The sequence below is a fragment of the Molothrus ater genome, chromosome Z (genome assembly GCF_012460135.2).
Source record: "Molothrus ater isolate BHLD 08-10-18 breed brown headed cowbird chromosome Z, BPBGC_Mater_1.1, whole genome shotgun sequence".
Lineage (NCBI taxonomy): Eukaryota > Metazoa > Chordata > Aves > Passeriformes > Icteridae > Molothrus > Molothrus ater.
In genome coordinates, this window is record NC_050511.2 from 31,075,289 (window position 1) to 31,101,869 (window position 26,581).

The window sequence follows — 26,581 nt, forward strand, 5'->3', positions numbered from 1 at the left end:
AGACATAAGGACTGTTACACAATTACAGAAGCTATCACAGAGGACACAAGTATTTAACAAGTGGCCTATCCTAAGGTATTTTTTTTACATTATTTTTCTTCAGTGAGGATAAATCTTGACAGTGAGTAATTCACAGTCAATATGTCCTTAGGAATAAATAGTTTCTCCTTTTCATAGGCGGAGTAGCCTATGGAAGGGGTTAACAGTAATCAGCAAAAAATTGTTCCTTTGGGGAATGATTGTAAACACCAAGAACTTCTTCCATTTCTTTCCCTACTGCAGTTTCTACTTTTTTCAAGAGAGCAGTTTGGCAATCCTGAAACTTTAGCCTTTATCTCTAGTTATAAATCAGAGAACCATCCCCTTATGTTGACAATTGCTAAATAAAATCTGTTTTTTACAAGTTTTTAAGTGGTCCAGTGTATGAAATCTAAGAAATTGCAGAACACATAAATTTAACGTTTTTATATTCAAGTCAATGACTCGCATTTAACATTATGCAGACAGGACACTGAAGTGTCAATGTTGAAGGTAATAGAGCCATATTTTCATTTTTCCTTCTTCCACCTGAGATTGTTTAGAGACATTTACATCTAATGTGACAAAACCACTTTTAAAGATCTAATTGAAAGAAATAATTCAGACATAAACAATACTTGTATATGGATTTGCAAGTGAACTATCAGCGCTCTAATGCAGATTTATTAAAGAAGCCACAGAATTTCCCTGTTGCAGAGGCCAGAAACTGCTCAGTAGTTAAGACCTCAAAATAATGGTAACAAAGGATTAGGGGTCAACATGGACTTTCAGTGAGTTGTGTCCACACTGCACTTTCCAAATGAGAACTCGGAGCTCTAGAAGAGCAGCATATGTCCTTTCCAGTATACTGTGTCCCTAAAATATTAGTGTGATGATGAGGATAATCCACCTGTGGAAATAAATAAGAGTTTGCTTCCAAAAGTGATGGTGGAATTTGTTTGGTATGTGAGTCCTCACAGGTGGCAAACATTTTATTACTAATATATCACTTTTCATTGCACCTGAATTTCTATCTGTTAACAGTTGGATATTCATTATGTAAATCTGAATGGTGTCTCTGTTCTCTGCATTTCACTTTTCTTTCTACTTGGCTGAAATTTGGCAACACAATCCTGGAACAATCTACCAACACTTCAATGACTTCTGGAAAATTTTTTAATATAAGAAAAAAGTGATTTCACAACCACTACACATGCTGAGGTAATATCCAATCAAAAAAAAAATTCTCATTGCTTGAGGAAAGTGTGGAAACATGGAAACTTTGTTAGAATAATCCATTTACACAAATAAAGATAAATGTATCTGTTTGTGCCCTTCCTTCAGAGTCTTCTGACATAGAAGTCAGTATGACCACCACCCTGGGCCTAGAGTTATGAGGTCTGTTCAGGGCCATCCCCACCTCCTGATGATGGTCCTGGGACCAACCTCTATGGGACCTTAGAGGTAGCTGGGGGTTAGACCTCACAGGACTCACCACGGGTCCTGGATCCACAGCCAGTATGGCTTCAATCACCATTGTTTCCCATGGAGCTCATTTATCAGGGACTTTGTCCAAAAAAAGTCCATGTCACAGCATCAGGTCACAGCCCCATTGGGCTGACCTTAATCCATTGCACCCAGAGCAATGCCTGCCCCTCAGTTCAGGAAATGCTTTAATGAGGATCTGGTGAAGGGACCAAGGTTTAATCTTCAATGCTGTGTAATGCCTCACCTGCATGGCAGGCACTAGCCCATCCTCAGCAGTAATTTTCTGCCCCTGCAGTATGGCCAGCCAGGTGTCCCCTCAGGCAGAGGGCAAAGACCCTGCCCCAAGCCCCAGACTCACTCTTCACTACTCTGGAACAGCACTTTGGAAACAGCAATCTCACAGCCATTGCTGAGACTTCCTTGCTAGAGCTCCAACAGAGTGGCCAGTTAGTCACCAAGGGAACTATCTGGTCCATGGAGCTGGTTATGGGAACTGGCTAGGAGGGAGAAAGTCCTTGTAGCCCACTACATGCTATCATTGAGAGTCTCAATTTCCAGATGGCTGGGATAGAGTACCTTGGAGCTTGTGAGAACTCCTGAACCTGTCAGTTTGGAGAGGTACCTGATGGCATGCAAGAGAGCACACCAGAGCCCTTGGGGAAGCCCAGCCACAATTTCTTCTACGTACCATCCACAGAGGAAAAGCCCATGGAGGCAAGCACCACCCAACCTCATCTCACAGCCCAAGAGTAGGGATGTGGGTGAGGAGGAGGATAATGCTTTGGCTCACTTGGGAAACACCACTAGAATAACCTTCATGCCCAGACCGTTGCAAAGACAGTACTGGTTGGGAGGCATCTGCACCAGCACGCTGCCACAGAATACTCTTTCTCCTATGGTTTTGGGACAGAAGCACTGTCTAATCCACTGTGTCCATAATTCCGTGGCCTCCAAATAGGTATGAATGTTCAGATATTTATTTGGCCACAACATACCTCAGCCAAGTTAATTGCTATGAGTGGGAACTCATAGCGGAGATATTCTGCTTACAGTAAGCTATGGGACCTGGACAGGCAGAGACTGCTGTATATCCCCCTCTACACTGTTATCTTCAGACTGCCTTGGCTGGAGGAAGCAAACCCTTATCGCTGACTGCTGGTTGGAATCCTTGTGCTCACGTGTCATTATCCCCAGCTCCTTATGGTGCCAGCCCAGTTTTTCTGCTTTCTGACTCAGAAGAGTTTCTTTGCCCTCCAAGCTTCGGATTTAAAACACATTCAGTGAAAATAGCAACCAAAATTAGATGATTGTCCTCTCACTATCGCTCATTAAATAGGCTCTTGGGTTTTGTCTTCTTTCCAAAGGATAATTTACTTGTCACAAAATCACACCTTCAGATGTCAGTCTTCTCATTGAGAAAGAGCTGAAAGATCTTGGAGAGTGAAGTGCCATTTCACTGTAAATGCTCCATAAAACCTGAGCTCCACAAAAGACATTATGGTATTCTGACATTGTTGTACCCATGCTATACTCACTCATGAATATGTGGCAGACTGGCAGTCTCTGAGCGCTGAATTTTCCAGCTTCTTTAAAGAAGCTCTTTCTCTCTGCCCAGCAACTTTGTGGGCAATTACAGAGGTCAGAGGGCTTATACACCTTTTCTCCTCTTCCATGCAAAGGTTAATGGACAGTTTTTATCTGGTTTTAGTGTTGTATGTTGACTACAGCAGAGCCTAGGATTTGACCAGCATGTGTGAATTTAGCACTTGGTTTCCTTGGAATACCATGTCTACAGACATCTCTTGGACAGAGATAATTTACAGAGCAGTTCTCTCTGAAATTTTCCAAATTTAAAAGGAAGAAACATAAAATTTTTAGATAGTTTGCAAAAAAGTAAAAATACGTAATATTTGAATTGAATATTGATATGAAACTGCATGTGCTTATAACCTAATAGTTGCATCTCAGCATGTTTCAGTGTGTTTTCCAGGCAGTATCAATATTCAATCAAATGAGAACTTAATGATTAGCCTGTTTGAATCTCACCATTTCCATGAGGTAAGTCTCTAAATGGTAGGAGATGGTTCTTTTACTCATTTCCATGAAGTTATGTGTTTTCTTTAACACATCCTCCATTTCTTTAATTAACCTTTCCTCTCTGGAAGTAATTTTCTTTTCAAAACCACTATAGCCAATTCTATATGATGGTTCCTTAGTAGCACACCTAGAACTGCATGTGTTGTACTACAACCACTGAGAATTAAACTTGTGATATATTCATAGCTGGCATTGTTTGCTGCATAAACACTAGACTCAGACAAAAAAAAAAAGGCCAAATGTCCACAACACACAGAATAGACAGGAAAATAACATCACAGATCTACAGCTGACATGTATGTCTATGGAGACAGAAGGTGAAAATCTGATGCAGATTTTGGAATTACCAGGTATTTAGTTACGTGCAGCTGGTTAATATTCCTACTCTATACACATACACAAAAATTATTCCATTTTTTCTACTATAAAATTCCTGGTGACCAATTTATTAATTGGTCTCTAGTCTCACTGCTATTTAAATTTTGGTCAGAAAGAATTCATCCTCAGGAACTGGTGTGCTGTCTGGTTTCTGTTGAATAAAAATGATTGAAATTGATTTGAACAGTTTTCTTAACTGCAAAAAAACCAAAACCATTTTATTCTGGACAGATTTTGAATATGCTACTATTATTTTTTCCCCTCTGGCTAGAAAAAAGCCTCATTAAGAAGTAAGAATTGTTACAGGATCTTAATAAAGCTGAAGTTTCTGTGACTGATTTATTTATTACAAAGAGTAAATTCATTTAATGACCATGCAAATTATCTTTTTTTTCACATTTTATTTTATACTCAGCTGGTGTAATAAATAGAGCAAGCCTAAACCCTTCCATCTTTTTGACAATGGCAATTTTATAGCTGTCTTCATAGTAACAGATATAAGCAGAACTCTTCAGCTGGAAATTTGATTACACTTTAAGAAAAGTATATAAATTCTATTTCTTTTTCTTCACAGAATCCTACAATTCATGCTCTTGCAATATAGAAATTTATGGTACTGTCCATTTACATTATATTCTGATCCAGCTCGTGTAACCTTACAAGAATGCTTCCACAGGATGCACTGAAGTACAAAACTACCACAAAACCAGATCCAAACATTCCCAAGTTTTGAAAAAGTTTGGAACTTTTTCCAAATTTTTGACTCAAATCCATCTGCAGTTAAACTACAAAATAATGTCTTGGTTTCATCTTAGACTGCAGTGTGTATTCTAATTATGCAAAATTTTAGCAAAGAAAATTAAGCTAATAATGACATATAAGGAGCTGTTATTATGCCAAAGAAAATACTGCCTGATTTTAATTGGCAACTTATTTTAGAAAGCCTATTGATATGTTTTGACATCAGTGAATGTTTCATTCAAATTTTTATTTTATTGTTTATACTACTATTTCTAAGATAACTGGTTAAATTTAGGGAGACAATTGCTATTGCTGTTCATGCTGTTCAGCTTTTATCTTTTTTTTTTCTTGAAAACTCTGCTCACATATAAGACATAAATGACCACCTTGACAATTCTGCTCAGTTTTCTGAGTAGGATCACTTCTTCATTTCTCTGAGTTTGAATTAATTATATCAATATGAAGAAGATAGACTTGATCTATCTTTACTCACACAAATCTCAATCTTTATTCTCACAAAATATATAAGAGATGGATGTCTAAAAGTTTTATACTCCGGACAAGGTATACAAGCAGGTAAAACCTCTTTGAAATGTCACACTCCTTGAGCAGTTTGAATTTGATATTTTCATCTGAAAGCATGAACTCACTGAAAAAAACAGACATAAGTAAGTTTTTACAAGACAAATTGAGCTGTCAGAGTTTTGAAAATCCTTACTTTTGCCAACAAACACAAATCTTTGACACAGAGTATAAGCATGTGGAGTGAGTAGGAGTGTTTTTCAGCCTGTTTTTGTTCTCTGTTATTAAACGTTTGCAAATGACCATCAGGTTTTTTTCCGAAAATGAACCAGTACGTCCTGCTAAAATTGCTTTTTATGGCCACATCACAGGCACTGAGAAAGAAACACTAAATTTTAATAATGCAAAAGCAATGCAAATACCAGTAAGAGAATATATAACTAACAAATCAGAGAGTTGATCCTGCCTAAAATGTACAGAATCAGAATTACATTTCTGACCAGGCACAAGTGCAAAGAAATGCACTATAATGTAGAAGTCTCCTAATGAGAACAGCCATTATGAACCTTGTCTCTCATACCATGCTCAATAGTGAGTAAATACTTTGTTAGATGCTTTATTTCCACACAGAAAAAAATCCCAATAAAAAAGATTCTTGTTGATAAAAGTGCTTGAAGTGAAAAATGAAACAAATGCTTTGTTACTGAAAGTGGATTTTTATGCTATGGAGGAATAGACTTGTTGCAATTTACTATAATATAAAGCAAGAAAAGCTTAAAGGCTCTGATTAAAGTGTGCCAGAATCTAATAATGACCTAATATTGAGTTTTATTTTGGAAATTGGGCCCCAGATGCTTGAAGATCCCATCCTGTAGGTGCTTAATGTTTCTTGGCTTACACTCTATCAACCCAGAAGCAAACATGCTTGTTTCTATCATGAGACATTTTCTTCTTGTTCAAGTGCTGAGTTACTTGGTGTGGTTATCATATTTAAGATAGTCTGGCCTTCTGGTGTATTCTTTGTTATTATTATGCTTTTAGACATCTATACTTAAAACTCATTAAAGAAGTGCATTCTATGTGTAAAGATCATCAAGCACAACAGCACAAAAAACAATAATACTGTAGTTCAGAGACCAAGCAACTGCAAGCATACCTAAGTCACATCATCCACAGGGTACCTTAAATTTCATTGTTTGACCAATACAGATCATCATGAATATGGAAATATAAAATAGAGAGATCATTTTCCTGTACAGTAAAATGGAAAGGAATAATTAGAGCCCTTACTTTTCCAAATATTAATCTACAGCAAAAGGGTCAGTAAACTAAAAGGAAAAAAAGTAATTTTTCCATAAGCAACATGATACAGTATGTGATATATTTACAGCAGGATGTGAATGTTTGAGGCTATAAGTTTGTAATGGGGAGATCATTTCTCCTTCTCCACTGATATAGTATTTCAAACAGTGGATTATAATTTTTGGATAGAGTTCAAAAAGTACAAAATTCAAAGACTGATGACATAAGTTCACTTCATCTATGGTTTCATTTAATAGGCCCTGGCTGTATATTTTTTTAATATATATAACTATAAGCTAGTTGAGTTTATAGAAAATGTACCCCATTTTCAGTTTCTTGACTTTACAAATGAGCTATTGTACTTTCGTTAGAGTGTGTGTCATCTATACAAAAATATATACATATTTATCTTAGAACACTCATTGTTTTAAATTTTAATCATGAACAATAACTGCAAAGTGCTTAGAGTTTCAAATGTTTTCCTGAGTGCTGCAGAAATAAAACCAGAGAAGTTATAGCAATGTTTAGCAGAGATCAAGTGCTTAAAAGTACAGTGTTTCATTTTGCTGTGATTATCCTTTGAAATATGTCTTGTCTTCAAATCAGTTTAAATGCTCCTAAAAATGAAAAAAAAAATAGAAGGATATTAGTTCAAGAATAAAAATGAAGAGCAGAATGACATGAGTGTCTGGTTCCACTAGGCCTCATATCCATCATCTACACAGAGACTACACCTTCAGCATTCACTTCCCACCGTATTTCGGAACAGACCTCAAATGCATATCACTACTTTTGGTGCTTGCTGTAAATCTCACACACTCTGGGCAACTTCATCCAGGACACTTCCTGGAAGATTGCTCAAAGAATTCTCTCCTCATGTCTGGTTTATGTTCCACATGAAAAAACATGGGACTTGCACTTGGAACAGACTTCAGCTTGGTTCCTAATGAGAACTGTTGAACTGTTAAAACTACACATGCAGATCCAAAGCTAGATCTACAGGGCTTGAAAAGGTCATAGGATCACGGAAAGTTTTGGATTAGAAGAGACCTTAAATGCGTATCTGGTTCCAATCCCCCTGCCATGGGCAGGAACACCTTCCACTAGACCAGGCAGTTAAGAGCTCCATCTAATCTGGCCTTGAACACCTCCAGGGAAAAGACAGTCATAACTTCTCTGGGCAACCTGTTTCAGAGCCTCACCATCCTCACAGTAAATATTTTTTTCCTAATACTTAATCTAAACCGACTGTCTTTCAGTTTAAAGCCATTCCCCCTTGCCCTGTCACTCCACACTCTTGTAGAAAGTCCCTCTCCATCTACCTTGTAGACTCCCATTAGGTACTGGAAGGCCACAATTAGGTCACCTTCTCTTTTCCAGGCTGAGCAATCTCAATTCTCTTAGCTGCTCCTCACACCAAAGCTGTTCCATCCCTCTAATTATGTTGGTGTACCTCCTCTGGACTCACTCCAACAGGTCAATGCCCTTTCGGTGCTCAGGATTGTTCCAACAAATACATTGAAGATTTTTGCTTCCTGAGTCCTTATCCTGCCATCCATACACTCAAGATGTGTAGAAAGAGAGGTTGTCACTGAAGACAGAGGTAAAAACGTCGTTGAGTACCTCCTCATCTGTGGTTTCCAGTTTTCCAGCATTATTGGGAGGGTTACCTTCTTTGACCTTCCTTTTTTTTTGTTTAACATACCTGTAAACACCATTATTCTTTGCATCACATGCTAGGCTCAGTACCAGCTTCACCTTGGCCTTTGTCACCCCATACCTAAGCAACCAAACTTCATCTCTATACTCTTCCCAGGTCACCTGTCCTAGTTTCCACTGCCTATATATTTGCTTCTTTCCCTTTAGTTTGATGAGCAGTTCCCTACTTGTCCAAGCCAGTCCTGTGTTAGGAAAGATTCAATGTTTTACCATATGTGGCCAGTATTGTATGCCATGGTGTTCCACAGAAAACACAATTGGTTTATTTATGTTTATTCTCTCTTTTGGAAAGATCACAGATTTACTTCTCTATTCTTATCCAAACATTTTGGTGCCTTTTTAAAAAGTTCTAGCTAACGGAACAATTCTTTTGAGAATATCAGCTCTTGTCAGAATAAAACTAGTTCTCCCCAGGATGTAAGAGTTGGAGATAACAGCCTGAAAGCTTAGGGTAGGTATTTTGAAAAGCCCACAATGCCTATATCAATTTAATTAATTGAAGGACTGCTCACTTTTACTGAGCAATGAATGTTCAGCCTGAGTTCATTGTTGACTTGTAAATTCTCTTTTGCACCACACAGTGTTCTGTACACTTTTTATCCCGAGGCAGACTGTATGTTTCCTGTTGAGTCAGAGGAATATTACCACTTTGAAGCAGCTCCTTAGCACTCTCCAAACGAGATGCCATTATAAAGATGAGTGACAGATGGAAATAATGATATGCCTGCATCTCAGCTCTTAATTTCCTGGACGTGTTGCAAAAGGAGAGTAAGAATCAGTTGGATATTAAGTAGAAGTTTAAGAAAAGAAAATTCACTGTTACTAAAAATACAAAAGTATTTTAATATGCAATATAAACTGAAAAAGAAGATTTTCCTTAAGAATACACAGTCTGCATAATTGGAAAAGCAAGTCATTTTCAAAACTGTGCTGCTCCTAAATGGCAAGAAAATCATCACGTTAGTTTCAACAATCTCTCCTGAGACAGCAAAAAAAAAAAAAAAAAGAAAAACAAAAATAAAAACATACAGATTTTGATTTAAAATCATGGTATTTAGAACCAGGGAAGGAAGGATTTTAAAACACAAGCCATATAAAAGCACATGTATGTTGATTTATTTTATTTTGGTTTATTTGGCTTTTTAACTCTGCTCAGTATAGCTTTAGCTCCTGCTTTTACTCTACAGGAAAACCAAACCATAAAGGAAAATATTTTAGCTGACAATAGTAGGAATTCCTTAAAGGGTAGAAAACAATAAAGAGGCCCAAATTCACAGCTCTGACTACATTTCTCTAATCTGTGGGAACAATAACCATGAAATTATTAGAAATCAAGGCTTTTAGCAAAGAACTTCAGAAAACTTCCCACCTTCAGTCATATGCATTTCAAGATTTGGGGTTTTGCCTTCTATCTTTTTTCTTTTGCCCTTGTGTTCCTTACAACTAGCAAATATATTTCCTGTTTGAGATATCCTAAATAGACAGCCAAGACGTCTCCAAAAGTTTCTTGCACTGCTCAGTAATATGCAGCCTGCACTGTTCTCAATGCTTTCTACAACTGATCTTAAGAAAAAGAACAGAAGATATTTAACAAAATAATCAGTAGCCATTGCATTAGTGTATTTACAAATGTAAATTCTTAGCACCTAATGTTTCCTGCTATGCATCTTATCAGACAGCAGTGTACTAAGGTCCTGAACCAGTGACATGGCACAGCAAAGACAGAGACTTGATCTGGGGAAACTGCTCTGTTCCCAGGCCCTGGACTAATGGGGGTGGGAGTCTGTAAAAAGCACTTTGCTTGGGGGAAAGAACAAGAGGCATTACGAAGCAGATGCTCTCAATCTCTAAAAGAAAGCTGCCATAATCAGTATACAGCATTCTCTCAGTCAATCCAAGGCTTTACAGGGGGCAGGGGGGAAGCTCAACGAAATTCTTTTACCTCAGTGTATAAAAGTAAGAGGATTGTCAAACTGGATAGGCAGGAGTCTATCACACTAAAATTTATTATTCAAGTTTAAAGTAAAGCTTTGTTTAGGTTTTAATGAAAGCAAGAGAATTTTAACAACAGAAGTACTGTTCTTTCTCTCTTTCTCTCCCTTTCCACATTCAGTTCCTCTGCCCTTGCACCTGCTTCCAGTTTTGGCTTCTTGGCAGTGACACTTAAAGAGACATCAGCTGGCAGTGGCAAACTGTTAAAAGCTTCCCTGCAATGCAGCTTTGCAAATGCCAGCCATTTATTCACTGGTGCATGCCAGCTTAACACAAGGTTTCTTTTCCTCTCGCTTCCCTGCTCTCAGGTTTCAGTTCCAAACAACATTAAGCAGTCTGAGTCATGGCTTAGCTGTGTGAGTATCCATTAAATGTGGTCACTGCTATCTGTTGTCGTAATATTTTGATCCAAAGGGTGTTGCCTAGAATTTAAAGTATAGCACTGTTTCTTCTTTGCAGACATAGCTGTTGGACCACAAGTTTTGTTTTATTTTAATGTTTTGTCCTTTTAAACAGATGGTAGGATAGCTAAACTGCTAGACCCTGGAATTATTTTGTTGACTTTGTATCCTTCCTCTTCTGCTTTTCCAAGTCCATAATGCTGCATTGAAAAAAGAAATACAGAAGAAAAAATGAAGACAAAGAAAGGGGCAAGCAGCCTAAGTATTCAACACAAGCTGACTGTTTCCATGCTCCCTTAGGGATCACTGTTCACTCTGATCTCCTGCGCCCCAGTGCAAATTCAGAGCTATTAGCAACATGATATCCATTAGGCTGACTCCAGAATTCTACGTGTGGTAAGATAAAAGATTCTCCCCAATAGGACATTTTTCAATTTACTGCATCACTTCAGCAGAAAGTGAGAAAGAGCCACAGATGTGCAAAAATTCCACGGTATATTTTCTTTGGAAATTTCAAGTTTATTTTTAATCTGTGTTGTCTGAAGGTTCTTTCTAGGCCATCTGGGGAGATGAGGAATGCAATTTTCATAGTTTGAACTACTGAAGCTTTTCCCTGTATTCCAAGAGTTTTCTACAGGTAGTCCTGGGTGGGAAACAGTTGTCTGGGTGTTGTTAGCATGGATAGGCTAAAAAAATAAAATTTCACTGCAGCAACATTTTGGCATGGGACAGAAACCAGAAGCATTATGGACGTTTTGACGTCATATTATCTTTCAATAAGACCTGAACCTATTCCCATTTGTCAAAAGATTTATATTGACTTTCGCCAAGACTAGGCCAAGTCCCTCTGCAAAGGAGTTAGCAGGAGCAGCGTAGCCCAACTTTCTGAGTCAATAAAAGGGGTGGTGCAGAAGAGCTACAATAAATCCATGGTGAATAAAATATCTGAGTGTTTAGAGGGAGGTTGGGAAGAAAATAAAAACCTCAGGTAGATAGGGCCAGTATGACCAGCAGTTGCATCACTCAGCCAGATTAACATTTCTTTATTAAGCTATGAAAAAGCTATAAAACCTACAATGTGGTTGAAGAAATGACACATTACTACTCAAAGGAAGAATGAATAAATAAAATGCATCCTAACACCTATTTATTCACATTTGTGTATGAGAATTTGTGAGTTTCAAAGACTGAGAAACCTAGCAGCCTACAAACCAGTTGTACTGAAAAATCTTGACATGTGTCTGTGTTTTAACTCTGGTTGCTAATATTCATGCGCCCACTGCAATATTTTAAGATCTTTTCTCCCTATTTTATGTAAAAATCAGTCATTATGCTTGACAGGTTTGGGTTATACTATCAGGTTGAAGGTCCATGGACATAACAGCCAGCTTGCAGGCAAATAAGTCATTGAGCTTTGGTTAAGTACATTTACAGTGGAAACAAACATGGTCCTTGAATCAATATAAGTGCTCTCTGCTGCCCAGAGCAGTAGAACAGAGTGATTTGATGTGAACTCATCCTCTAAAGGATCAATTGCCTCAAAGTAGAAGAAAAAAAGAAAATAGAACCGCTTGAAAAAAAGGCTTTTATAACACAGAATGGAAAAAAAAGATCAAATTTAAACAGCTTTTATTATAAGGTGAAAAAGGTTGGAAGGTGTGAGGAGACAGCTACTTTCTGCTTGATTTATCCATATTCAGAGGGAAAAAAAAAAGCATCTAACTTTTCTGCGAACAAAAAAGATATCTGGTTCCATACCACTGAGCAACCTTCTAACCTGATTTTTAGCTAAGTGTCTAGGCCAGAAGAAGAGAGGTTCAATGAGATCAGTAAGTACATTTCTGCTTGCAGCTTTGAATGTGAACCCAAATCAATGGTCCATTTACACTAAGATCACAAGATGACTGAGACAAAGGATGCAGAAAACAAATGTTGACAATCATATGATTGGTTTTTTTTTGTTTTAGTTAAACAAGATGGAGAAGAAGAGCTCCAGTACTCTTTTCACTTACATGTGCTTCAGAGATCTAACTGCTCCAAAATAATGCAGCAGTAAGTGTGACATACTCCTGGTTTTGGAAAGTTTGTTTTGTAAGGTAGATGAAGCAGACAGTTGTCTTGCTGACTCTGAAAAACAGGAATAGATTTTATAACAAAATATGTGCTTGGCTCAAGTTTGACTTGGTACCAGAAGAGCTTGGTAATGTTTGTTTTCCTAGACAAACCCCAAATAATTTCCTGAACGACAGATAGCTCTGGAAACTCAGAGGCATCACAGAAACCCTAAAGATTTGACTGAATTATTATGATATTTTGTATCTATTCCATCTCAGAACAGCTTCAAATATTGAATAGAAATGAAAGGCCTCTGAGCCTCCATAAATAGATGACTGGAAAAGAATTTCTGCAGTCCCCATGTGGACCACATTCCCCAAATTTACATTATTTTGATCTTTTCAGCCCCTGTCTATAGTAGGGTTTACATTCCTGACTACTTCTGATGTCACAGTGCAAGAAAGGCCCACAGCTGAATTCACATCTATCTGCAATACCTCCGGTGAGGTGAAGAAATCAAGCTCTTCAATGACAATTTTAATAGTAATATACAATTTTAATAGTAATATTTCAATAGCCATACAGGACATGCTTGCAGGCATGCAAGGAACCAGAATATCAAATGCAGCTCTTTGGCTACACCTGTTCTTATTTTCTTTTCAATTAGAAATAAAGCAACAAGTTCTGAAATTTCCCCCTTATAATTGTTGGCTATACAATCAGCTATAGTTAAATCTCAGTCTAAAATAGCTGTAGTGGGTGTAGGCCTGAAAAGGTGATCTTTTCTATCTAGTGAGTAATCTAGATGCTTTTATAGGAGCAAAGAAGAATACAGGTAAAGTTAAGATTACCTTGGGTAGATAGAATGCATAAGTTTTGTTAATGTCAGGTAATCCTAATGGAACTAATCACAATTTTCCTGATGAATTTCCCTAGACTTGAAAAGTCAAAAAAGAGGAAGCAGTCAGTTAAGGTTCCACTATCTATGGTACGGTAAAGAATGGAAAAATCCCCAAAGAAATACCAAGTTATTCATACATTTTAAAGGCCACAGAGGAAAAATCCACAGAAAAATGCCTTGGTGATGGAATTATTATCTGTTCTTCTGATTTGGGTTTCATACTCTATGTATGAAATGTAGAATTATTTAACAGGAAAAAATCAGGCAAATGTATATTAATAATTAATGTATTTGTACAAATTATTGGCAAAAAGTTTTACTGGCAAAAGACTTCTAAAAGACTCAAAAAACTGAATCATCTCTCTTTTGTTACTGAAGGTATTACTGCATAGGGTGAGACAGATATCAGGGGCTTCCCATTTATTAATTTCAGTTTACATATAAAAATTTAGAATCAAATTTATTCTGATGGGTTTGGATGCAATGACAACTTTGGAAGATGTGTTGAATATTTAATCCTCAATGGTTACATCTGATGGAAGAAAAAGACAGAGGAGCTTGTGCCAGTGTACCTTCCAGTGTAACACTGATTTCATGAAATGCTTTGGAAGAGAGAGAATATGTAATAACAGCTAGAATTACTAGATAATAACACTTTATATCTGAACGACAGCATTCAAGAAGAGTGAAATTTAAAAGAATCACAGCATACAAAATTTATCTTAATTTTTCACTCGAAACCACATGCCTTCATGCAGGTAAAAACTAAAATATGTGGAAAGGCAATGAAGGCTCAAATGAGTCCTTGGAAAAGCAGTATCAAGATGAGATATTACTAAAACTTAAAACCAGATATGTAACACTACCGTATTTTGTAAAATTAAACAGTGTTTGGAAAACAACATTTTTCAAACAAGGAAATAAAAATTTTAATCAAGATAGAATTTTTTTCAGTTTTAGTGAAGTTGTCTAACCTTTAAGTATTATATATTTCAGTGAAAATTAAACGAATCAGGTGTTTTCTAATTTTTTAATCAAATTATAACATAAATTGCAATGTTTCATCTAAAACCGGCTATGCTTTGAATTCATATGTTGTGTTATTCACTTCTCCTTAAATGGAAGGCAGGGTTAACTGGGCACTGCTAAGCAGCTGGCACACTTCAGCCCAGAGGTGGTTACACTTCAGAACAACCTTAAAAGTAAAACAGGATGGTTTCTGCAATGTTTATTTTTTTAAATTGTGCTTTTAAGAAGGCTCATGAGAATATCCATAAAATAGTGGGTTTCCTTTCCAGGGACCTAGGTGGGTACCTTAAATGGGTACTAAATTGCTCAGATAGTTTGGCAATATTCACCACTAGTATTTGCACTCATTCAAAGCACATTGATTAATCACATGCCAAATTTTCAAGCAAAACCACATTGATTTAATTCTAAACACATTTATGGTATTTAATTTGCATGTGCATTCCGTCTACATTGATAACTGCCCCACATTTACATATTCCTTCATCTTGAAGAGCCTTGAAGCAATTTACAGCTCCAGAAAAAGTTGATCTAAGACAAGCCACACAAACAGATCTCCCATTTTCTGCATGCAGTTGAGGAGGGGGAAGGGTATCAGCCAGCTGCAGAGCATTGGATTTCGTCCCTGAGACTCTGAAGAACCCTGTACACTAAATATGATGGCCATGCATGGGAAAAGCATAATGAGAACCCACATTCCTTTCCTACAATATCAGCAGGGAATTCACAGCAATTCAGGCTGGCTGGGGCCCCAGAGGCAGTCCTGGCCTGTTTTTTACTGTATGTCTTTTTTCCCCTTCCACTCAGACCTACTTTTACACTTGTGCTGCAAACCTGAAGGGCAGACCAGACCATTCTTGTTCAAAATGCCTCCAGTATGGTGTAGCATATCCACCATCCTCCTCTCTAGCCAGAGAGGGAGGGCCACCTATGAGACCTGGCCATTTCCAGCCTCTTATTCTTCCTGGGAGGAAATCTAGGTATATGAAAAGCACGTCAAACAGCTTTCAGTAGCTCTTTTCAAGACACCCTGCTTACATATCTGTTCATGCTGGATGTTTTTATTTTCCCAGATCAATGACTGTAACCCTTAAAAAATATGAAGCCTATATCTGGCATTCTTTAAATGGCCTCTGTAAGACTTTCATGGTTGATTTCTCAAGGCATTTTTCATTCCCTTTGTATTTTACTCCTCTGGGAAGTACCAGGGGATGCAAAATGATAACATCATACATGTCCATGCAGTATTTTCAAAGAAAAATGTGTCATCTTTTAATTTTTTTTTCCTGGGGTACTGGATGATCCCTCTTTATTAAGTGTTTCGTGTGCATTTCTGAATTGTTGCATTTCTGTGTAAGCATGGACAACTCTACGTCTTACTCTTTAAAATTTATCTTTCAAGCACAGTTGAAAAACATCAGTTTCAATTCAGCAAGAAATCTATCATTTTTTCATGTAATGAAAACAATCTAGTACTCACTGACCAAATGCTTCTTCAATCAAAATCTTTTTCTCTCTGAAAGTGGGTTGTTTTTCTGCATTTATTGCAATAATAAATACTATATTTTGAAAGGAAAGCCAAAAAGTAAATAAACAAGTAGTTAATGTTGGTAAATAAGCAAAAGTGAATTTCCACCTGTACAACTCCTGTAACTTTGGAGCAACTACCTTACAAAGCATCAGATTGGAATGCAGCTTAGAAGCTGGTATTTTCAGCTCTTTTGATATGATCCTAGAAATATCTACTTTTTATATACTGCTGCTTTATATAAACCAGTTTATATATCTGGTTATACCAGATAATGCTTCCAATTCTACAAATCTTGGGGTTTTTTCCTTTTCTTTTACCTGATCAATAACTATCACCTCATAAAACCCCAATATCTTTCAGTTCATGTTCCCAGCACTGGCTGTATCATGCTACAGAATTCTGCATGCTCAGGAGACCTGCCAGCTACAGATAGTACCGGCTGTCCCTCAGCAAGAGGAGTGTCACTGTTCTTTGCATGTTTTGCTTTGGGTAGATTTGGCAGGTCAAGGTGTGTCTCAGAAATCTGTAAATGAGAAAAGTAAACACAGTAGATGGAAACCAGCCACAGGAAGCAAGAAAGGTAACTTCTCTGTGAATTCTCCTTAATTTCCCTTATTTTGTTATCTCAGCTGGATTTTTTTTCCTTTATTGCATGTAATCATGGTGTGTACATTGGTTTGTCTCTTGTATACACTCCTTACTGGTGAAATTTTGGTTTTAGAGAGATAAAAGTAAAACAGTTGACTGAATGTATAAAGTTCCTGAATATGTAAAGACTGATTTGAAATCCACTGGCACCAAAAGAATAATTCTCATTGTCTTAAGTCAGCTTTGGAAAGGACAAAATACAATTTTTTGAACAGTCAGTTCATGTTTGCCATCACACCCAGGATCATATATTCTACTCACTCATGGCTTTGTTAGAATTGTCTATTTAGAATAGAGTTCAGTGTAGGATGTCACTGCAACAGAGCACAATAGAGGGCATTAAAGTACCCACAGTTGTCCTCTAGTAAAGAAATGTGCCTGTGTGAGGCTCCCCAGGTTTCTGAGTGAAGAACTGAGGCATTACTCACTGAGTTTATCTGAAATGGGGTACATGCAATCTCTTTCAGAGTTGCTCTTTCAAATGTTACTGACATGAACTCTAAGCTCAGGATCTGAATAACCTGATGAGCAATGACTGTATTTTACATTTATGGTGGTTTTAGATTAGTCAAAAGTGCTTTTTCTATAAACATTGCCATGGACACAGAAATGCAGTTTATCCAGAAGAAAAGCTACAGTTGACCTTAAAATGAAACAAAGGCAAGGAAAGGGAAAACACATAAACAGGACTTGAACAAACCATTACCTTCTATAAATGTGGGTAAACTTCCATGAAAATTACTGATATACAAGCAGCAGTATATCCTGGCTTTTTTAGCCTCACTTTACAAACTATTTACAAAGATGTGACTGGTCATGAGAACAACTGAATTTCATCATATTTGAGTAATCCACACTCAAATTGTAAGGTCATTATCACTGTAGCTGCATAAAGTTCTCTTGCATACTTCTCTACTTACGTGAAACTCCATGCATGGGAAAAAAACAACTGGATGTGGGGCAGTAAGGAAAACAGCAACATGCTCTTTTCCCTGGCAGTCTGGCAAATGCTCCTGATATCTGCTGCATCCAAGAATGAAAAAGCGGCTAAAGTCCCTGACCCTTCCAATCTCCACTTCGCCCTCCTGCTTCACCACTTATAGTGTGGGTTGCAAGCACTCGATAACTTTATTAGTTTGAAGACTTCAATCTTTTTTTTTCCTTTTAATTTATCAAACATCCTTGTTGGTGGGCACCTTCATCCTTTTAATGACAAGACACACATGCAAAGTGGAAAAATCACAGCCAAACTCTGGCATATGCAGAAACACATTCTCTACCTGTTAATATACACACATTTTAAATTTTATTTAATCAGTTTGTATATACATTGGATAGTGCTGTATGCATGCAAGCAGTCATTTTATATGTAGAGAAAAGATAATGTGAAAAATTACTGGAAAGAATTCTAAAAGGATAGTGGAGAGAAAACGCACAAGGGGAAGAGCAGAGTAAAGAGAAAGCCTTGAAGAAGATGAGGGGATGTCCAGGAGACATGAAGAAAGGACAGTATCTCCGCATTGAGCTGACTACTTCAGTATGAGAAGCTGGAGAAATGCCATGGCATCCCAGAGCAACACATTTGTCTTGAGGACCTCTTGGCTAAAAAGGTTTTCTTCTATTTTTCCCTTTACTCCCCCTTCCCACATCTATCTCCTTTGGATACTTTCTTTTAGCAATGGAGCAGGCATATAATGTCAATTTTCACACTATTCTTCAGCTTTTTCAAAAGGCAGGAATTTCTAAGAAATGGAATCTTATGTGCAGACACAAACACAAATATATCTACCCTTTCCAGATAGAAAGGAGTAATTTCAGTTTCTAGCTTTACACACCCCAGTCACATCTCTGTGTCTTGTGCTGGAGTTCAGCCACTTCCATAGTTACTTTATTTAGATTCCACCAGAGACATAATGAAATTTGGGGCACTCAGTATGTAAAACCAAAATTACACTTCTTTTTTCTCTCCTAAGGGCATCTTGCAGAGGTTATGCATCTTGTTTATGCACACCTTATTTCACAATAAGCAAGCACTGCTGGTAAACTAAGCTGATGGAATATCAGTTATCTTATCTCTCCCTCCTCCCTCTTCTGCTACATCCTCCTCTTCTTTCCCCCCTTCCCTTCCCTTTTGCACTTGCCATAGGAAAAAAAGAAAAAAAAAAGGGAAAAAAGGCAACAGAAAAAAAAGGAAAAGAGGCCTTTGGGATTACTTAAGTCTGTGTTGGCAGGACTGCTTGTTTGCGGTGCAGGTGTGCAGGAGACCTCCTCCATGTCGTCACCACAGCAACCTGTCTGTCTAATCTGCTGAATATAAAAAAGAAATAGAGAAAAGCCATCCACCCCCTTTTCCTCCATCCATGAGCCCAACAGAAGGATATAGTTTCCAAGCATTCCTCATAATTCCCCAGCCATTGCCCAGGCAACAGCCACAAGGAGCTGGCAGGCCCTGTGGAGAGAAAGCAGTCCCTGTCTGGAATTCATTCCACCACCAGCACCGAACACCTCCCTCCCCCACCTCATGATTCTCTGTTCTTTGCCCTACACAAATGTTGCACGCACGTGCACACACAGACTTGCACATGCAGAGCTCAGACCCTTGCATGTTACTTCATACCTTCCCCCCTTCATAGCAGGTCAGATCAGGAGCACATGCATTTCATCACCCTTGACTTCACGTGACCTCCTGTTTCCAGAATACACACAGGGAGAGGCCAACAGAATATTTCAAAGCTGTCATTGCCTGAATATTTATTCTAAAATGACCCCATGTCCCTTCTATTGTGTTTCTTTTAATGATTCACTGTTACCAATAGCAAGGTAAATGTTAGATCTAACTTGTAAAGTTCAGCCTCCCATAGGAAAAGAAATATAAGTTTAACATTGCACAGTACTGTTGAGCTCATGTGGCAAGGCAGCCAGATACTGTAGTGATAGATACTTCAGAAATGCCAGCTGGGAACTCAGCATAAGCATTTGGGAGAGGTTATAAAAAGAGGGGCTGGAAACCTTTGAAGGTATTTAAATCTCTAGTCACCTTTCAGATGGGCTACTCTCCTAGAAGTGTGTTTATTGTCTAGAGAAAGGACTGGTGAGAGAATACTCCTTATCAAAGCTCGTGGTTTAAAAAGCAGTCCCTCACAGTTTCAGTTATGACAGCTGTTTCTGGGATATGAAGAGGTTTTTCAGACTGTGGGCTCTCTATCCCCTGTATCCAGCAGTGAAAGCTCTCATTTGTCTTCCCACCATCATGTTGATGCAGCTGGGTTTGACGCTGCTTACCTCAGCACTTTTTTTTTGTTAAAAGACAGAAGGCTTACTTGTGATCCCAGCCTTTTCCTATCATATGACACTCAGCTAGTGGTTTTGGTGACTTATTTACTGGCAGTAACCCAGTAAAAACAAAAAATGAACGTTCACAACTAATAAATCCTTGAGCCCAGATAGCTTCAGCTACATTAGTAGGATTACATCAAACTGTCCAGACTGATACCAGTGTTCCCTGGGAACCTGAAATCTAGCAAGTACAGTAGGGGAGTCTATTTCATTCTCATTGAGCTGGTCTTTGATAATGTAATGTACAGGACAGCTAGGTGTACAATGCTAGAAAAGGGTGTGCATAAAAAAAAGAAGTTATCTTCTTCCCTCTTGCTTGTTTGATTTATTTCGACACTTCTAGTAAACTAAACAGTATAACAGTATAAACAGTCTGCAGTGCATCACCTCTGCCAGAGCTGGGGAGACTGGAAGAGAATTTCCATCTTTCTCCGCTGCAGTGAGGGACACCATTTTACTGCAGATGAAACGTCAAAAATGTTTAGCTAATGCAAATCTGTGCTGTGCTGCATACAGGCTGAGGTCAGTCCCCTCTGTAACATTATAGGAAGTAAAAGCACTCCTTCAGTGTGCTGATGATAACATTGTTTAGCATTGCATTCCTCTTTCTGATCACTGTAACTTCCTTACAGATCTGACATATAATATTTCCATCAGTGACAGGGCTCTGCCCTCTAACCCTTTGACACTGCTCCCTTTAAAATCTTTCCACATTGCAGCTCAGTGGGGACAATGTTGAGCAATTGTGCTTACAGAAAAGAGTAGTTCTATTAACTTGCTGGCATGATTCTTTGACAATACATGAAACAGTTCAGAGTTTGGTAGTCTAGGATGTAGGACTCCCATCAGGCATGTGTTATTGTAAGACAAGGAGTTTATTTCATTTAATAAGAAAGCAACTACATGAAATGCATCAAACAGGCTAGCTTTTTTTGCTGTCCAGCATGGTTTAATACTTCCTTCTTCTTACCAAAAAAACTAAGATTACTTTATGTGCTATTTGAGAACTGGCATGCAAGTGACCTGTTCTCCATCCTTTATAAATACAAAGCAAAAGACACTGCTGCACAGAGGAACTCTTCCTTGTAGTCTTAACTTCCTTGCAGTATAAACATCTGCCTAGCAATGGACAAAATCTGAACATTAGTGCTGCTGCCACAGAAAGGGAAACAGATGTGTCTAGCAAAATAATTGGGAGAAGAAATTAGGGTGTGCTCTGTGCTCAACTGTGTCTTCTAGAAAGCTGTGTGGGAGGTATGTAGGTGAAGTTTCACTGAAGAGGAAAGTAGTGGAAGTGCTCTAGGTCTCACATACGCTCTTAATGAAAAATGTTTGATAAACCAGGCATTCTGCCACCCTATGACATCCATTCACCAGAGCAGAGCAAAACATGAAAGAGTTGAGAGAAGGTATGATGAAAGTTTCTGCTAACAAAAAGTTTCTGCTGTTAAGCATGGCAGTCAGGAGGCAGCAATCCAATGTCAGTGCTGCCACAAGTTGTGTGCATGACCCCGGTCACAAACCACTTAATCTTGCGTTGATTCCATTTCCCATCTGCAAAGTAGGAATAATTCTTTGTCAGACCTTTTTTTCTCTTTGTTTTTGACCATAAATTTAGTATTTTGTTTATTTAAATTTCAGGATAATGATTCCTGCTTGTATGTCTGCAACAGTGCCTTACAGATTGGAATTCTAACTTCCTATGTGATATTTACATAGGACAGATATTTCAAAATTTAAAATTGGGAAATCTGTGCAGCAGAAAATAGGCACTGTCCTGTAATTAAAAATACAGTGTTTTGAGAAAGACAGCTTTCTTCCATATGGTACAGTTAAAACCCTAACAACTTGTGTGGTTTCAGGAATCTGGAAAATTGGAGTAAAGGTATGAATTAAATTACTGCAAAAGCAGAACTCCAAAAATCTGAAACAAATCCATAGTAAATTATTTAGGATTACTGCTTAACTAAGCTTTTTCTTAAACTTGAAGTTACTTTGTCTGTTTTAGTTTCACTCAACATTTAATCTGTCTTTGGGATTCAGCTTCCTTGAGGTAAATCAGAGGTTTGTATTCTTTTAAGCAAAGGAAGCATACTGATGTTTTAATAATCAAAGCAATAGAAAGACATGTTCTCATCTCTGGAAGTGAGCTGTGCACAGGATGTTACCAGCATGCCACTACACTTCTTAGGTGCTTGAAACTGCATGTTCCCCAAAGGAAAGTTTTTTCTTACTCTGGCAAGTACAGCCACTTCAAACAAGCAGTACAGTTGTCTAATGATAGAGAATGTTCTGGTAAAAGAATTGGGGAAAAAAAACTAACCCCAAGTTCTCTTCGACATATATGGAACTGTGTAAATGTCAGCATATTTGCTGACCAGCACAGATGTCCCTCTATCTGAAAAAAAATAAGCTCTCATACATTCAGTATCTGTTTCTGTTATTTAAGTGTCAATTTATAGCTCCATCTTTCTGGGTATAGCAGCCTTATACCACTTTCATGAAGGCGAGTCCTCATTCTACATTCATTTATGATTCATGATATGAAAGACCATTGATTTGAAATCCTGCTTCCTTTTTATGAGATAAAAAAAAATGGTTCCTATAACACTGGTAATACTCCATCCAGAAAAGCAGAAAACTTTGTATTTTGCTATCATCCAGTATTCACTTGTTTTCCATTACATTCTTTTAGACTTCTATATAGTTAATAGTGGAGACAGCAAATAAACCTGTTTAACTGTCATACCCTCATTAGGAAAAAGTCCATAGGCTATAAGGTGAGGAGACATCAATGTGTTCATCCAGGCTGACCTCCAGCCCAAACACACACCATTAGACTTCCCTGGAAGCCCTTCATTAATTGCACTAGGTCATGTGTTTGAGCTGAGACTAGAAGATTATACAGAACAGTAACTTCTCCCTAAAAGACCCATCTTCACAATTATTGTTCAACTGGAATACCAGCTCTAACATCAAACAGAAGTTTATTCATCAAAGGGAAGGAAAGAAGCTCACACCGCTGTGGCACTGAATATAGCCACCATAACGCTCATAAAGCACATCTGCCTTTCAAAATTTATTTGAAAGCACACCTTCAGTTTTATGAATGTTTTGTTCTCCTGTTTTTTGCTCTCCTCTGCTGCAAGATAGTCTTCTTGACTTTTATGTCATTTCTAATGTCTTGACTGTAGATTTAGCTGAGAATCTGGATGCAGTATTTCCTAAGCAAGTATGGGATCAAATCAAGAGAAGCTTCACACAAGTACAAGTTCAGTGATGCATCAGAGGCCAAAATGAACCCTGTAAACCTTTCCATCTATAATACTTTTCTTGGGCTTAATCGGACCAGAAGGAAATTGCTTTATGGTGAACTTTGGAGGTCATTCCCTGCACTTGAAGAAATATTTACAATATCCCTGGTCAGCAGAACTTAAGTGACAAAAATGAAATAGTAGTACATTAAACTTTTCTGGTCCTTCTCTTCATACATTATGCTAGGAAGAAATATGCTTTAGATCTAGGTGTACTAAAAACCAGCAGTCATTGAATTACTGCACCTAAATAAGTCACTGCACCTAAACAAACACTGACAGTGTACTCAAAGGAGAACTATAATTCTGCACCTGCAATCACTGGAGGTCAATGAAATGTATGCATTGCCTGGAAGCTTTGTTTTCTGTCAATCACAGACAGACAGTACTGCATTTCTATCCTTGAGTGCTTATTCAACAAAAACACAGGTACAGACAAGAAGCATTTAGAGGCACTGGTAAAATGGAAAATATGAGCAGAATTAAACAAAAGAAAAGCCCCAAATACTACTAATTTATATACACAATCTCCCAAGTAATTTCTTAAAAAGCCAAAATTATATATGTAAGAGTCAGGATAGAAAATACATATTAATGCATGGCTATTAACTGTATAAATGATCAAATACTGACATAGGTAGTTCCTTAAAAGAAACTCCTTGTCCAATATGCAAAGTACAAATAGAATTTATTTAATTTGCTATGGAAAGAAATTTCTTTCTCACATCAAATAAATAGAATAAATAAAGAACTCAATGCTGAACTCGCTTTTTCATTTATTTTTTGCTGTTAAGTCTACAGAGATGGGATGCTGCAATTACAGAGATAAAATCCTTTAGCTGATATCAAAGCAATAAGGAAGAGCCCCTAACATCTGTCCCACAGCAATCCTCTGTTAAGATGTACCTGCCCTACATTTCTCAGTTACCTTTTGCTGTGGGATATGTTTCTAGCTAAGGAATGATTCAGACTTAAGGGGAATTGCATGATGTTCTCAGTCCATTGCCAAAGAATTCCTGTGCAGTCTTAGATGTTTTTCCCAATCTCTTTGAATTGGTCTTCAACTGTAGTTCCTGTTGTATTTGAACAGCAGCAAGAACTAATCTACTCTTTCTGAAACTAGAAGCATGGTAAGAAATATGAGAGGGGTACTGTAGTCAGAACTCAGTTTCAATGTAAATGTCACTCCAAAACATCAGCAGAATTTAGACATGTTTCACTAGACATGAAAAGTAATTTCCTTTTATTCACATATTGTCTCCTCAAATCCAGTAAAATATCTTTTGATTCAGAAAAACAAGCTAGTACATTAAATCTGTCACATGTCTCAAATTCCCAAAGTGCATGTTCAACTAGTCTTCATTAAAAATAAACAAGGATATATACACATATAAACCCTCATTTAGCTAGCAATTGCAATCATTAGAGCAAACCACAACAGATCCAAAATGTCTATCGTTCAGTTCCTCTGTATCATGAAAAATTTATTAGCAAAAGCATTTGATCCTGTGTTCATTGCACTGTGGAATGGCATATAGTTCTCTCTGTTGTGAACTGAATATATATTTCAAAGCTGGGCTCTCAAGAGAGAAAGTATTTGTGTCTTGACCAGGGAAAGCAGATTTGTGCTATTTATTTTAAATGGGAGGTGAAAACCTTACTGAGTTGTACTGATCAGAGGATCAAACCAAATAATGGAGACCAAGCAAGTACTTGAATTCAGATTAACAGATAAGGGTATTAAAGTTTCACAGTTTTTCAAATATATGAGTCCTATCTGTAACAGAACGTTCAAAACACTACCTGGAGATGACCAGACCCAAAAATGGATGCAATTTCTGAGTGCAAACCTCAAAAGCAATGTTCTCTCTTGTCCAGGCATGGTGTGGAACTATTAATTTGAAAATATTTTCCTTGAATTTGTTATGAGTGTGGTCTTTTTGCTATCGTGCAAATGGAGTTTGTGTTCATAGCCAACAAAAAAACTCCTTGTGCTAAGTTTTCTCTTCATTACTTTTCTTGCTCCTAGCTCTCTTCATTTTCTTTGTGCTGAGTTATGCTTCTCATCAGTCACCAGAAGCAGCACTAAAATAATAAATTTTTAAAAAGAAATCAGGTAAAATAATAAAGCATTTTCTACTAAAATAACCAACACCAGCAGAAGTGTTCATTAATTAGATGTAAATGTGCATAGTAGTAAATCAAAGCAGAGAAAGACAGGGAGAAAAAAATTAAATCATCTCACCTACACTTTTTAATTTAATATTCTATTAAAACAGAAGATGTTCCATAGGAAAATTTATGCACTTATGATTTGTTTGATAGACTTTACTGAATTATTACTGTGCCATTATCTTTTTCTCTCATGTAAGTAAACACATAAGAGATGGAAAAAGAAAATATTGCTGTGATCTTACTGTTCCTTTAAAACAATTTACAAGTAAAATTGGAACATTTTCTTCCCAAAAGGTAGTAAGTCATGTGTTTCTGAGACTCATTCTTCTTCTAAAAACTGTAGTAGCAGAGTAGTAACATTTCCCATGCTGGACAATTCACAGCCCATCCTTGCTTCTGAGAGTATGAGAACCTTTGGAAGGAGGCTAAGCTTGACTAAACTTAAAGTTAGTATTTGGCAGGTTCTACAGGACTGCCGTTTGGCAAGCAGAGTATAGCTAAAAAAGTGGCATTATTTTTGATCATATTTAAAAATATAATTTCCTGAAGACTAAAGGGTGCTGTGGAGAATGAGGCCCTGAGTTAGTTTTTCCCTTTTTGCAGAAGACTCAGTTTCTAAGAATGTGTTCTGTTTAATTAGTGTGACAGTAGCCCCTGTTTTGATTCTGGTTTTTCAGCTGTTTGCAGCTTCCTGTGTTAGAATTGTGCCTGGAAAAAAACCCCAAAAACCAAAACCAAAACAAACAACAAACACAAACCAAAACAAACAAACAAACAAATCCCCACAAAAAAAACCAACCAACTAAACAAACTAAAATCAAATCCAAATGGACTCAAAGAAAATGAAATAGGAAATTTTATTTCTTCTTATACATTTACTCACTTGCAGAGCATAGGAAATTAAAAAGTCCTTCATTTACAATACGCTATACTT